At 29.6% G+C, this 13,196-nt stretch overlaps 1 protein-coding gene across 1 annotated transcript in view; it reads left to right on the forward strand.

Annotated features, from left to right (window-relative positions):
* Positions 1 to 13,196, forward strand: part of Ubx (Ultrabithorax) — a 256,724-nt gene that overhangs the window by 95,474 nt on the left and 148,054 nt on the right. The gene's annotated exons all lie outside the window — the stretch shown is intronic.

A 13,196-nucleotide genomic window follows, 5' to 3' on the forward strand; every position in this document is an offset into this window, starting at 1 on the left:
GTGTTTGCCATTTTGTGTCCTATATTAATTGATATCTTTCAATTTATTACTTCAAAAAAGTCAAATGAACCACAAATTTATCAATACAATGATTTACAACATTTTGAGTGTGTCCAAATACTTGTTCACAAAATCTGGATCTTTTTTTTTCTTCTTCTTCATCTTTGATGAGATGTCAAAAAATAATACAATGATTTGTTATAGTTAAACAAATGCATTAAATTCCACTGTAATCAATGTAACTCAAGACAAGTTGTTATTTAAATTATGCAAAAAAACCTTAAATCCTTATATTATTAGCATTTTTATTAAAAATAAAGTATGATCTGATAATCACACGAGGTCTAGAGATTTGTAAGGCCAAATTTGGCTGCGGTACAAGTTTTCGGTATAACTCATTCGATCTGTTTTAATTCCTCTTTTTTCAAACAAGTTTTGGCACAAAGCATTGGAGAAATAAAAGAAGCCCCTACCTTAGCACAGCAGTGCGATAAAGTTAGCTCAACTTTATTTCGAGTGGTTTTGACGCGAAAACTTTAATGGCATTAATACTTATTTATACAAGAGTTAAGTGGACCTTGAATCGGTAGTGTCAAAAGTCTACGTAATCGGAGGGCATGTTTAACTGTATGGATGTGAAGGAAGCTAGGAGTGTATGTCAGGATAGAAGAGTGTGTCCATACTCTCTGCCTACATTTGCAGCGAAATGACGTGATGGTAGTAATAGGAGTAGTAGTGAAGTTTTTCAAAATATTGCCAAATTCCAACTCGAACTCTGAACATCGATGTATTTTGTTCGAAAATATGCTGTCGACCTAAGGAAATAATAAAACATATTGTAATAATGATATCGTTTTTTTATTACACATATGTATCGTTTATGTATGTACATATATATATATATATATATATATATATATATATATATATATATATATATATATATATATATATATATATATATATATATATATATATATATATATATATACACAAACTTCTTAAATATGTATTTTTGATTTTTTCTTCTTTAATATTATGCGTTCTTACATAAAATATTTTCATGAAGATATCACGTAAAAAATATACATGTTCCTACCCATTTATTTATGTTTTTTTTTAAGGTATTTCTTTCCATCAATAAGGCAGCCACATGCTACATGCTCAAATATTATTATTCTGCATATAAAACGACTTCGATTAATTAAGACAAATAATAATATAAGCCTACATTAATAATCAAAGCACGTCCAGGAATTAATACACTACCGAACACAATACCCGGACCAATCCCTCTTCTATATTTCTCCTTATTTATGCCCTCACATGGCACGATGAATACGTAACAAAAGGAATTCATACACTTGCACTCTGTATTATTTACGGGAAGCACTACCTATAGATGGAGATACTATAGATTTACACACTAGGGTTAAACTAACCAGCTGGGAAATTTACGAAGCAAAAAATGCAAATAATACCATTACTGTCATTTATTGATTTAGCATTAATTTTGTAGAACAAAATGTCAATTAAAATTGTCCATGAGAACATTTGTAACTTGTCATATTTATATGAATAAACTCAAAAGTTTTTGACATCACAAGATAGATGGAGAAAAAATTTTCTGGGTATTTACAAACCTTACGACTTACTGTAGGCTGGTTAAGTTATCACTTTACACACTTGTAATACTCACCATTCTATACATGATTGACAACCACAATACTCAAGTTTTGGAAGTCATACATATATGATCAATCTCATGACGTTCCATGACTGAGTTTACAACAGCCATCTTTGATTGGATTTTGAAAGCTCTAATTTAGAAGATACCCTTTTTAAAGTGTGTATAGTAACGTTTAACAAGCAAAGCAAAATCATCACAAATCAGAAACCAAAAAAGAAATAATAACAAAGGTACTAGAATTCAACAATCATTTAGTCAGTAGGTATAAATATTCAACTTGACGCATAATATTTTAGAGAATAATCTAAAAACTCTATTAATTTCATAATTGATTCGGCAGATACTTTGTGATCATATATATCCATACATTTTTGATTAAATTTTTACTCAGTAAATACCATATTTACCAATTTAAACTTAAATAAAAAAGTCTTTTATGTTATATTATACACGTCGACTCAATTATGCCTTAAAAATATATGAAAACGTTAGACGTACATTCAGCTCAAATACATACCTTACTAAAAAGTAATGTACACAAGGCACAATATAACATACATAGTTTAGCTCCTTCCAACACGATCTGCTAATTACTGAAGAGCATATACATGTACGGTGCTATGATACAATACCGGCACATTTGTGCTGTGGAGCTTTTCTCGCTCTTGGGTGGTCCGTTTGTATAAATATGAGCCCCACTGTACCTAACTAAGGTATGCAATACGTTTTAGCTTTCGAATTAATATCCGTATGAATATTCTCCCATATAATGATTCTAAAGTGATGAATATTAAAATTTTCATCGTACAGTTCAAAATGGTATAAGCTGCCACTACACTAGAGAAAAATTCAATTTATTGTAGGTTCATCATTGAGTTTTTCAACGTTAACAAATGTTTGAGTTTGTGACTCTTAGATGACATGCATTAATTTTATTAAGATGAATTATTTTATAAAATAACAATTCTTTCAATTTTTGTTCACTTTAGAGTATAAAAAGCACACAACTTTGTGTAGTGGTAAGTGCGTTTAGATTTTCGTGCTAGGGGTCCTGAGTTCGATTCTTGGGACAAGCATAAATTAAATAGATTTTCCACTCTTAAATAATATTAAATAAATCTGGACTAGTAGTTACCTGAAGCGTCGGACTGATAATTTATATTCCATTGATTAGCGATTAAGTTAACATTGCGTCCATCTGATGCAATGCACTATATAGGTACCATTATATAAAGGCAAGGATAAATAGTAATAATAAAAAAAACGAATGTGTAAAAAAAAAGATTAAAAAAAATCATAATCCATTTGGTACTAATCTTGTAATTAAAAACAAATTAATTTTAATAGGTGAACACATGGACTTGAAAATCATTGATTCAGTGATGATTTTTGTCGATTGTTTTTCCCATGTGACGTCTAAATCATTTCTTCTTGGGTGATCCATACGAGGCGCACAATAGCCCGAGAGATCTTTGAGATGCAAGCGAAAACATTCCTAAGGCGAAGGCGCCTGGTATCAAATTTGCAAATGGCATACGAAATGTATATGTTCGCTAACGAAATATGTGGTAGCGGTATGCATCAGATATGAAGAACGCGTAATCGTTTATCATTTGTTATCTTATAGACAATAGGGGCTAGATTTGTATGCACGAATGTCACGGCAATAATTTGTATGACAGACGTGCAATAGAAATAGATACGTGAATGGGTTGACTGCTTCGGAGCTTCACAGAATTTTGATTCTTCCTGCATTTTTTCCATTGTTTTTTTTAAAGACATAATACAAACTAGGACCACGTGTGAATTACAAGTGAAACGACGCAAGAAACTACAGTTGCTCATTTTTTTCGATAATTTTTTTTAATGCTTACTTAGATCTATCTAAATACTCTTACAAAACAAAACATACTAATAAAAACTCAAAGGAGATATGTTATTGTTTTGGCATTAATTTTCTGGTATGACAGGATTAAATTATTTAAAAAACTTGTTTTTTATCATTATTCAACTGCATTTTATTACTCAAGTGATAACAAAGTGTTTTATTTATAATTGATCTCAAACGAGATATTTTTATTTTTAAGATATATTTTAAATTAATTTTTAACACAATTCAGTTAGCTAATGTTGGCGTTTTTTCTGGTTAATTTCCAATGGATCATCATAATATGCATACATGAACAAAATGTTACTCCTAGTTTGAAATTGTAGAAGACAGTAAAATATTTTGTGAAACTTTAAGAAATTTACAATACAGAAAAAATAAGGATATTAAGATGTGAATTCAAAGTTTTGTTTTTCATCAGGTGTAAATAAATTACTAAATCTTTTTTTAAATTTGTTTGTTTATTTTTTGTTGAAATCATATTTCAGGAATGCTAATGTCTAGGTAAGTTCTCTGTTATATGCCTAATAATACGTGACTAGTGTGTTGATTAAGGAAGTTTGACGTATCAAATAAATTGTGTATACGGATATAATTTATATCTCCGGACATCTGCTCCATATAATAAATTCATTAGGCAGTCTTGTATCATATAAAATAGTTAAATCCTGTTTTGATGGACGGCGTTCTCACGAAATCACGTAGAGAGAATGGTACAGATAAGTAGACAATGCTATGGCGTAACGAAGTAAAGATTGTCTTTCAAGCTGCCGACAAAGTGCTTGGATGCAACAGTAGATATTATCTGTGACCCTGTTGAAAGAAATCACTGAACGACTAGTATTTCTTCCTAGAAACTAGACAAAATTGATGGCCGTACGTCTTTTAACATTGCTCGTGAATCAATCTACGTTCAACAAACACAATAATCTCGATGGCCGTACAAGTATAAAGTTCCCTTAGCCTAAATGGTAATTTTCGTTTTCGTATTCATAATACTGTACTGGTCTGCAGCGTAAAGCGGACATAAAGTTATGTTAAGATTTATTGCAAATTATGTAAGCGAGTTTCATACTTTGATACAAGGAATATTAAGTGTTTTCTTACATTGGTCAATTTATATTCACATTTTTTTCATATTATATGAGCAATCTACCAACTAGTATTATTATTTTTATTCAGATCCAATTATCAACTTTAACTTTATTCACTGTTTAAAATGTGATCCTGTTAAGAGTTACTTTAATTAAGCCCGGCTAACGTGTACGATGTCCCAGATTTATCTCCCGCGTTGGTGATTAAAATATAATTTTTTCACTGTATTATTTAAGATGTTACCCTAAACTTTGTGGGTGAGATTAATCACTTTGGTTTAGTGAAATTTATAATACGTTTAGGCAAGAACACATTATATACACATTTATATAAATAAAAAAAGTTTGACAATAAATTATCAAATGAGACAATAAACGATGAATTATGATTAATTTCCCATATTCTATTAACATAATAATATGCGAAATTTGAAAATAAAAAAATGTTCATTAATGGTAGGTTGTTAAACTAATAAGGTACCAAGTATAGTGGGAAAACTATTAATAAATAAAACTATAATTTTATATAGTGTATATCAAGATTAAGAAGAGTTTTTTAAGGTGATATGGATATGTGGAGCGAATGGATAGCGACAGAATGATTAAGAAAGTAAATGTGGCAAATGTGAGCAGAAGAACAGAACGAGGACGGCCGAAAAAGACTTGGCACGATCAGATCAATTAGAACCTTAAATCAAAATCTTAGTGTCAAAAGTCTTCGTAATCGTGAAGGAAGCGAGGTGTGTATGTCAGGACAGAAGAGTGTGGTTTTTCATCCTCTCTACCTACCCCAGCGGAAAAACAGCGTGATGATAGTAGTGGTATAGAGTATTAGTAGTATAGCATTATCATAATGTAGTTTTTCTAATCACATGTATGTAAGTACTATAAACATCAAAGCTAGTAATTTTTGACAATGGTTTTACATCCTAATATGTAAAATTAAAACCAAGACTTCGCGTTTAATTATAAATTACAGCGTTTAATTTCCCTACCCTGCCGAGTTCCCCAAGACAGGCCTCAAGCGGAGATGCTGTGGTACATAATTCGGCAATTTTCTGGTCCTATTATTTCAAAGGGATCGCATCTAATAAATTAACCTGAATTTAAGGTGCTCACCCACCCCATCCCGTCCCTATCTATCCCCTCACAGGGAATGTTAGAGCCTACTGCAACCCCCTGGAATGGCAAATTATACAGACTGGCCCCGCATTGAAAGGGAATTAAAATACTTACGAAATTATTTGTTTCCTTTAAACATGCTTCTTACCTAATGTTTTTATAAATATTAATTGTAGGTACTTTTTATTATTTCTTGAATGTTTTCCGCAGATACTTTGTGGTACATTTTATAATATCTTTATAAAATTAATAGACTTCGTTTTCACCACTTTTTTTATTCATGTAATTTAACCTACCGGTTTCAACGATACATTGTCATCATCAGAGTTTATTTTAAATAATAATAAAAAACATTAAAAATAATAGAATACTTTCACAAAAAAAAACTTCCACACACTCCATAAAAATCCCAAATGTTATTTTTATTATTCTTTGCAAACAAAATAACATTTAGGATTTTTATGGAGTGTGTGGAAGTTTTTTTGTAAAAGTATTCTAATATTTTTAATGTTTTTTTTTTATTTTTATAAAATGAACCCTGATGATGACAATGTATTGTTGAAACCGGTAGGTTGAATTATATGAATAAAAAAAGTGGTGAAAACGAAGTCTATTAATTTTATAAAGATACTTTTTATTATTTTATATTTTAAATTTTGCCCTATGTTTTCTTATTTGTTACTTTTTGTTTCAGTTTCGTTAACCTTAATCCAATGTCCTAAAATGAATAATGGAAATTACTCATCGGGAATATTATATTTGTGACTTACATAAATCGAATATTATACTAAGTTACAATTCTAAGGAGACATAATTGAAAATGTAATGTTTTTCATTTATCAACCAATAGATATTTATATTATTTTTATTAACCGTATTAATTTTATTAACCGTCTTAAATCAATAGAATTTCACTAGAGACATCTATTGGTGAGACATAAAAAAGCTGTTACTAAGCAGAAACTCTTATATTAGTTATAAGAGTTTCTTTGATGAGATGTCAAAAAATAATATGAAAATAACTCCTGTAATTGGAGATAATCCAGATTTTGTGAACAAGTATTTAGACACACTCAAAATGTTGTAAATAGATATTTAGTTAGTAATCTTTTGAATGTATCCAAATCTTAAAATATCATATGCAACCCTCTAAAGAATCAATATCAAGGTAAACCATATGGCATGGGTATGTAAAAATCTTTTCAACTAAGGGGCTCATAATCTATCATCAACTAACTTAAGCGATCACTTTTACACAAGCGTAACGTTCACCACAGGTAGATACCTAATAAACATATTTATCAAGTTGTCTGTCACTAAGAATTATGAATATTAAAAATATTGTTTAGATGACAATAAATAAATTTATATTTTTTTAATTCTCTTAATAAATCTAATTAAATGTTTACAAGCGACTCTCTTATTGAAATTTAAATATATCTTTACTTGCATAAACATGTACTTAAAAACAAAGTAATTGATCGGTTTTTAAAGTAATTTTAAGTCACTATTAATATTTTCTTATATTATGTATTAATAAAATAAAGAGTGAAGTTTGCTTAATAGTAGCAGTAATTTCTTTAACAAAATCATAATATAAGTAAGATATTAAAATAATGTAACTTATAAATAAATACATGAGATCTTCAAATAGGTATTACATATATTTTTTAAGGGAAGATTAACAATTAATGGACGATAAAATATTTGCCATTTTTTCAATCATTTTAATACAGTAAAGTGGGTACTTTAAATTATACATATAAACCAAGAAGAATAAAAATAAAATCACAGTGTAAAGTAACGTTAAATTTGACTTACATTGCTATTATTAGAGCATTATCCTTTCCATTGTGAGCGTTAGTTTCAGCTTCAGTTTATTCGGGGTAGTGACTCTTTAAAGTGCTTAGGGGAGGAATGTGCGTAACAGGGTGTTCCATATTGATCGCAGCCGGAAGTTATTAATAGACACCTTAAAACAGGATATCACGGCTCGGGTGTAAATCATTCCGGAACTTGGATCCACTAAACATTATGCACAGATTACGGAAGGGAATCACACTTATAACTAAACACGTTTTCACGGCAAAAATTTTACTTCCAAATGAACATCTTTAACGTATTGTAACTTCAAACTTTCTAATCCATTAACAAAAATATACACAATTATACCATCCCTAAAAAATTGTAAATTCTTAAAAAAGATAAAGAATGCCTAACATTGTTGCAAGCGCTATTAGGAGTAAATTGAAGTAGAAAGTTCTTGCCAATAAATCTTGTGTTGTCATAACTTTTCATTGTGGCAAATTTGAGTACCTGAAAAGGGCCTTTTTTACTAATTGGCGTGAAGTGCAATTTTCGAGAGAAAATATTACAGTTTTTTGCATGGTTCTTTGTGATTTTTTATGTATGGTTGCTTCCTTTAGAATTGCGTTTTTTTGAAAACTTTCTACTTTTTTGTTCTGTTGTTTTGAAAATATAAAAAGGAGAAATATGTGACTAAATACTTACTCTTGGAACAGTTAGGTTTGAAATTTCGAATAATCGAGTAGTATGTGAGACAGTTTAAAAAAATACTATCTTTCAAGTTTATCACTGAATAAATGCCAATATATTGAATTAAATTTTTTTTTTTTAAGTTTATGAGATCCTTCGGTAAGTATAATATTTTATAATAATTTCGTTTTTGGCATTCCTAATGACCGTTTATATTTAAAGTGGGGATAACTTATAAAGCGCGATTTTCGTAAATTATTACCTCAAGGGGGTACTATGATACTTCGTAAGGGGATTATTTTAATTAATCTTCCAAATTTTCACGACCGTTCATATGCTGAAATCGTTTTTGTGGGCCTACGTCGTTTACACTTCTTGTCGAAATTTCAAACGATGTTCCTTAATAAAAAGAGCATAATAATATATTTGAGATAACATTTTATTTCTTTTTAAAATTAATTAAATGAAATAAAGTCATGCAGAAATGCGATGCCTCAGACAATGTACGGCAAAACGATGTATGATGTAATCGAATGGTGAAATAAGGAATAAACCAAGGCTAAGACAAGCATTAGCGATAAAATTAAGAAAGGTGTGTTGAGATGGTTTGGATATGTACAATAAATAACTGAGAAATGAGCGGTAAAACAAATTTATGAGGCGAATGTAGTTGGAAAAGAAGCAGAGGAAGACCGATGAAAACTTGGCATGATCGGGTATGTCAAATACTTAAAAGCGGTTGGGTTAGGAGTCAAAATAATTGGTGGATATATATGAGGTGATGCATGAATGTGGAAAAGGCGCTAATGTTTACAAAGACAGAGTGGTATGGCGTACTATTCTCTCTGTCTACCCCTGCGAGGAAGCGTCGTGATGGCAAATTAGTGAGTTAGTTAATAATATTAATACATTTTTCCGCACAAAAAAATATGAGTTGGCATTTTATACAATATTTAAAAACATATATTTGAATGGGTTTTACTGGTTCCATAAATTTGTCATGTAAAGTGTCGTAAATATTTTTTTCTCGTGTTTTGTTTGTAATTACGCATTTTTAATTGTTGTTTAATGTTTTAATGAACGGACGGACAAACCATTTGTATTTACCCCATTTTGCGTAGAATATATCTTGGTTAAAAATCCCATTAAAGTTTTTTCTAAGTATAAAGCTTTCATCCATAGCTTTCACCACAGCCGAAGCTTTTTGTAATGGGTGAGGGTAAAAAACGGAAACGCTTTGTGCCCCATCTGGCGCAAGGCTCTTCGTAAGTTATGGGATTCGTTTGCTAACCGACAGTTTTATTATCCATCCTGTACTGTTGCTAGCAATGCGAAATGTTATTAAAATAGCATTTGAAGGGATAATTTTAAACTGGGGTAATTTTTTCAAGGATAATCTAATTTGGATTTCTTAGGCTTTTCTGATTTTTAAATAATTAACTCGTCTTTCTTACGATATATTATTTTTTATTTTTATATTATGACTTACACTTTTAATGCATTGCTATCATAATGCAGCAGGTGTGTTGAAATTTTGATTTGCACAACATATTCTTACTATTTCTAAGTTACCTGTATAAATATTATAGATACATTTTTATATTAATGACCCAAATAGTATTTTTTTTAAAGTAATCTCTTCATTCCCTCATTAAATACTCAGTTTTATGATAAGTGTACTTTAGCAGTCTACTTAAATATAAACCATCATAATGAAATGCGATCTCTCAAACAAATATGCGGTAAAACGATGAATGATACGATAAAATTAAGAAAGGTGTGTTGAGATGATTTGGACATGTGGAATAAAAAGCAAATATTGTTTTTGCAGAGTAGCGTAGTGTTCTATTCCTCTGCTTACCGTTGCGGGAAAGCGGCGAGTTGTTAGTATTGTTTTTTTTTAAACATTTTATTATATTGTTAATTTACGCAATTTATTAAATAAGTTTTCTTAGTTCTTTAAAGACCCACCATTTATGAACGTACATATTTTTATTTTTCTCTTTAAATTTCAAGTAATATTATTCATAAAGATTGTGGCAAATTAATTATATCTCATCGTACGATTATACTGTCTCTCTGGACCATATATTATATTTACTATTATTGTTAAAATTTTCCCTGAATACTTTTTCTAATATATTCTGTGATGATTTTTAACGTTTACTACTAATCTATAAGGGTGAAATTAACACCGGCCGATTAGTTTAAAAAATTGTTATATATTAACTAAATTATCTTTTCAATAAAAAACCGTTGAATTTGATTCCAGGTATGATTTTAAATTACAACTTAACTACCATCATTCATAAATATATTCGTACTGAATAATTATTCATGTTTAAAATCACATTGCATAGTTAACAGTTATACGGCTGGAAACTATAATTTATTTCTTGTATACTAACACGTTAATTTATTGTGTCTCTGTCATGACTTATATTTTGCCGGATTTACTATGACTCTCAAGACACTTGGTTAATCTATGTGGAATAAATATTTAAAAGGATCTGTATTCAAGAGTATTAATTTATGGACTTTTAATGGACACTTGTATAACGCACTGTTCATTCATAATATTATGTTACGAGTATAATACTTTGAAAATAAATTATTATTTAATTATAACGCAAGAATTAGGTTTTTATATCATGACAAAAAACTAACCAAACATTATATGTATTAGAATTTTATTAAATACGCGCTTTAAAGAAGCTGCAACTAAAATACATTTTGCTGTACTCGTATGTATAATCATATAAAGATTTAAAAAACCTTTTTTTAAAGATATGTAGATATAAAAAAATGAATGTCCAAACGAATTTAAAAAGAAAAACTTTTGCAAATAATAAAGTTTATAACAGTAAAATTTTAGAATAATTTAAAATTGAACTCTACGATAATGATTTTTATCTTAATTTTGGATTACAGCATATACGTAAAATGCATCCACCTACATGAATTTCTATTCGGAGGATATCTGAATGAATCTAGAGTTTAGTAAATAAACGAAGGCATGTAAATTAGTTCCGCAAATAAATTTAATTAAAATGGTACGTAGTAATAATAAAATGTAACAGTAATGTGTCGTTCCACGGGGGTGGATGGTGAGAAAATAATTTGTCCCCCAAGTAAAAAATCATAAAGGAAATGTCTCTATCAAAAATGTTCCTAATTAGCGCATAACGTGTTGCTTTTCTCCTGTTATTTTAAGTTTTAAGGGGTGTATTTTTCTTCCCCTAACCCATCCAAAGTCTTTGGCGCGAAATTTATCACAATTTATATTCATGACGCAACATGGTTCTAAGGTTATACTATTCTACCCATCCTTGTCCCTGTCCCCCCCAGGGCCGCCGTAATCACTCTCTCTGTCACTCCAATTAACTTGACGCCATTTCAAGGCTTAGGGCGACATTCTTCAGGGGTACCCTGTACTTGTACACTTCAGGCAGAAAGCTTCCAAACTTTTGTTCAGACACCGGAAACTTCAGAAAGGAAGAAAATCGTGAGCAAGGTCTCAATTGAGCCGGAATTAAAATTTAATGGACATTAGGGGTATAAAATATACACAAAATAAATAAGTCGAGTTATTTGGTCATTTTCCGTTTACTTTTAAACACTCTCCCGGTGACTATCTGCCAATATAAAATAATGATCCAGATATAAAAAAATTTTTTTTATAAAATAATTCATATGTTTGCACATTATTTTCAATACTCAAACAGTGATATGAATACATTTTTAACGGATTTGAATTGATATTTTTTAGACGCTTTTCAACCGGAAATATTTAGCTCTAAGCAATAGTTTGGAGGTTAATAATTTGGAAACAATAAAGAGTTTTATTTTCTTTTGGTGCAGTTTCGATAAACTCAATCTTAATTGTGTCATAATCTTATTTAAAAATTCGTAATTTTAAGGTCATATTCTAAATTTCAGTGGATAGCTATAAAGATATTGTCTATGTATTAAGATAAATTTTGTTCTCTCAATGTTCATTTTGGTGATGTTTATTTAATAGAAATGCTTTTCATCTTAGACGATTACTTATACCTAAACGAGTATAGATAATGTTTGTTTTGATAAGATTCGCTTACATGAAACCAAGTCGCGAATTCCAAACCAATTTCTTTTTAAATCAAAAAAATATATAACTACGTTAGTAATACGAACGTTTTAATAAAATCGTATTTTTTATAGGTATAAAAAAATTCTACTAAATTGGTATTTTGAAAACCTCTGCTAATGTATAAAGACTGTATATACTCTGTCTCGTGTACGCTATTAATAATATCCCCCTTCGAGTCTGTCTCGCGACTGTTTTCTTTACTAAAGCTGTAAATTAGTTTGCTTAGTTACTAATGTCCTGAGAAATATCTCCTAGACTCTGTTTCTATAGCAAGAAGCTAGACAAAACGAAACAACATACATAAATATGATAACATACATGACCACCTTCATGTAAAGGAAATTTCACGAACTCAGTATATAATGCAATAATTACATGTAATAAATTAAATTCATAACGAGATTTTTGTTTGCTTTTAAAAACACAGTGTTAACGAAAAAAAGTTACATAAACGTATAACAAATAATCGCATCTTTAAAAACTCTCCAAAATTTAAAGTTACTCTCACCTTATAATTATCTTTAGCTAAGCAGTAATTTCTCAAGCGAAGTTATTGCTAGGAAGAGATTTATTAAAATTTATTATTGAACTGATGAATTGAAAAGTACGAAATCGTGATTACACCACATGTTTTAAAGAATATTTTGGCACATCTGTATTTTATATTTACGATAGCAAATGTACTATGCTATACCTGGCTAATTCTTGGTATGAAGGGACATCTATAATATAATAATATTAAACATTTGATTGACTTTGCCACATTTGTTTATATAC

Source organism: Brachycentrus maculatus, unplaced genomic scaffold (genome assembly GCF_059751285.1).
Source record: "Brachycentrus maculatus isolate JH-2025_06_01 unplaced genomic scaffold, ASM5975128v1 h1tg000081l, whole genome shotgun sequence".
Lineage (NCBI taxonomy): Eukaryota > Metazoa > Arthropoda > Insecta > Trichoptera > Brachycentridae > Brachycentrus > Brachycentrus maculatus.